The sequence below is a fragment of the Hyperoodon ampullatus genome (genome assembly GCF_949752795.1).
Source record: "Hyperoodon ampullatus genome assembly, chromosome: 1".
Lineage (NCBI taxonomy): Eukaryota > Metazoa > Chordata > Mammalia > Artiodactyla > Ziphiidae > Hyperoodon > Hyperoodon ampullatus.
The window spans coordinates 110192134-110195640 of NC_136914.1; positions in this window are offsets into that span (position 1 = coordinate 110192134).

Genomic DNA, 3507 nt, shown 5'->3' on the forward strand with positions numbered 1-3507 from the left:
AGTGATGATGTCTTTATTTAAAATTTAGATCCATTATGGGTTTTTTGCATTAATTTTGGTTTTTAAAATATTGCATTAAAATATAGTTTCTCTTGACTACTGAATTTTTTGGCACCCCTCACTCACCTCACTACAGTCCTGGACAACATAAGGAGCCAATTTAAGACAAAAAGTAGATGAAAGAAGGATAAATAAAAGCAAGAGCTAGTTCTTTAAAATAATGAATAAAATAGGCAAATCTTGGGCAAATGCAATTAAAGAAAAAATAAATACATGCCACATTAAATAGAAATACATTTGAAAATTACAAGGAAATGGGTGATTTCCTAGGAATATATACATTCTCAAATTTGACCAAGGGTAAGGGAAGAAATGGACCTGACCAAACATGAGCTAAACTGGAAGTCTACTTTTTAAAAGGTCACCATGTCCAGATAGTTTACACTTAAAGTTCTACTGAACAATCAAGAACACATAAATTCTGTTAGTCTAATAATTACAGACCGTAGATAATTCATTTTTTAGAAGCCAGCACAGGCTATACACAAAAACCTGAATTAGCACAGAAAGGAAATTATAAGTCAAAATCATTAATGAATTCAGATGCAAAAATTCTAGTTAAAATAATATCTTGGAACACTGAATCCAGCATTGTACTAAAAGAATAATAAGCTATCATTATGACCAAATAAGGTTAATTTCAGAAATGCAAGGACAGATTATCATTAACAAGTCTCATATACTTAAGTCAAATTAAATGATAAAATAATATGATTATAAAAATAAATAATAAACAGGCATTTGTAAGAATTCAGCAGCAAAACTCTCAGTAAAATATGAATTAAAAAAAGAAAAGCTAGGGACTTCCTGGTGGTCCAGTGGTTAAGAATCCTCTTTAGGGCTTCCCTGGTGGCACAGTGGTTGAGAGTCCGCCTGCTGATGCAGGGGACATGGGTTCGTGCCCTGGTCTGGGAAGATCCCATATGCCGCGGAGCGGCTGGGCCTGTGAGCCATGGTCGCTGAGCCTGCGAGTCTGGAGCCTGTGCTCCACAACAGGAGAGGCCACAACAGTGAGAGGCCCGCGTACCACCAAGAAAAAAAAAAAAAAAAAAAAAAGAATCCTCTTTACAATGCAGGGGATGCTGGTTCAATCTCTAGTTGGGGAACTAAGATCCCACATGCCACAGGGCAACTAAGCCTGCATGCCACAGCCAGAGAGAAGCCCACATGCCACAACAAAAGATCCCGTGCCCACAACTAAGACCCGACGCAGCCAAAATATAAAAATAATATTTTAAAAAAGAATAGCTAAACATAAAAAAGATTATATGCCAAAACATTATATTGAATGAAGGAACACTGATGTATTCTTATGAAAACCAGGAACTAAAAAGGGATTCTGGCTAGTAACATTATTGTAATTAAACTCACTATAGAGGGTCTAATAATATAATAAGAAAATGAAATATGTAGCTTAAATATTAGAAATGAGGAAATTAAAAAATCTTTACTTGAAGATTACATGCCTGAGCACCTAACAAACATGACATTGTACTAACATGGTTTGAGCTAATAAGAAACTTGTAAGATGGTTACATATAACATAAACATACAAAGGCTAACTGCTCTCCTCTGTATTAGAAACTAATTATAAATGTAAATGGCATTATAATTGATTAAACTTGATTAAAACTTGATTAAAAATATAAGAAAGGTATAGTACCTAAAGAAATTATAAACTTTATCAAAGTTTAATAACAAGATTTGATGAGATTAGAAACCTTCAAATTAAAAAATATTATGCTTCCCTGGTGGCGCAGTGGTTAGGAGTCCACCTGCCAATGCAAGGGACACGAGTTCAAGCCCTGGTCCGGGAAGATCCCACATGCCACGGAGCAACTAAGCCCGTGCGCCACAACTACTGAGCCTGCGCTCTAGAGCCCATGAGCCACAACTACTGAAGCCCGTGCGCCTAGAGCCGGTGCTCCGCAACAAGAGAAGCCACCGCAATAAGAAGCCCGCGCACCGCAACAAAGACCCAATGCAGCCAAAAATAAAATAAATAAAAATTTTAAAACTAAATCCTTCCCACTTACAAGTATAATGCAATGACAATCTCAAATCTCAACTGTATCATTCTGTATCATTTTGTAACTACTGAAATCATTTCTTCAAATTCTTATGGAAGAATACATACATTTTGAAAAAGAAAAATAGTGAGAGGGACCTTTCCAAATCAGACATTAAAGTTAAATATAAAATAGTTTGGCAGTAACACAAGAATGGACAAACTAGTCAGTGTAAAAAAATAGAGAATGGAAATTTAAAAATATACCTACATGTATAAATTTATACATATACATATATAAATGTTGGATTCTCTATTCTATTCCACTGACTCTTCAGCCATTCTTGTGCCCATTCATGTACATATGTAATGTGAGAGCGGCAGTCAGTCCATTCTCCATGGGAAGAGAGTATGGCTTATTTATAGTAAATGAAACTGGCATAATTGATGGTTCATGTCTAGAAGAAAACAAAATTAGATCCTCATTTCAAATATACAGTACATCCATCAAAAATTAATTTTAGCTGTGTTAAAGACCTAACTTTAGTAAAATAAAACTTTAAATATTAGAAAAAAATTGAAGATGATTTGTGCAACCTGAAAGGGAGGATGGAGTGGGGAGAAGCAGGAAATAAGAATAAGATAGGAAACCCAAAGACTAATGGTAAGATGAAAGACAAGCCCAAATGTTTGTCAATACCTCCACGCCCAAGGCCAATATTTTCAGAGGTTCTAAGTGTCTGATAAATAATGCTACTGTATATTCACATTTTAAGGAATATTAGCACTGTTTTTTCAACAATATTTTGAGCAACTTTTTGGCATCCTCCTCATAGCCCTGCACAGGTTGATCTACACCATGTGCTGTAAATGGCTTCAATAAATACCTCATGAATGACATTGCAACTGCAGGAAACTGGTCATCTTGGTGCCCAAGCTGAGCCCCAAGTGTTTCTCTCTAACCTGCCAATGACGGGGTAGGGGCTATTTTCATGGTCCATAGGGACCGCCTAATGTCGAGAGAATTGTCTATGGCCTCCCCCAAACACACTGAGGCTTTTACCACAAGTGATATCATCTTTCCACTCAGGATTATGCAAGTGTCCCCTTGGCCTGAGAAAGTCCCAAAGGCATTGAATAAATGTCATCTGTTAGGGGATTTGTTAACACTAAGGGAAATTATTCAAAAGGAGCAACTGGGAAATAATCATTTACATTTTCTTTTAGGTCTCTGATATGAGTTGAAGTATAGTCCTTTTACATATAATACTTAAATGATTACATGTCCCAAATAGTATTTTTGAAGATATTAAGAAAGTCAGCTTATGAGCAAACTATTGATAAAAGACTGATGATTGAATTCTAAGTATTCATTTACAAACTCACTTATAAATTAACTTAGGAGCATTTATAAACTCCTTTCAGTTACAGATCTATAC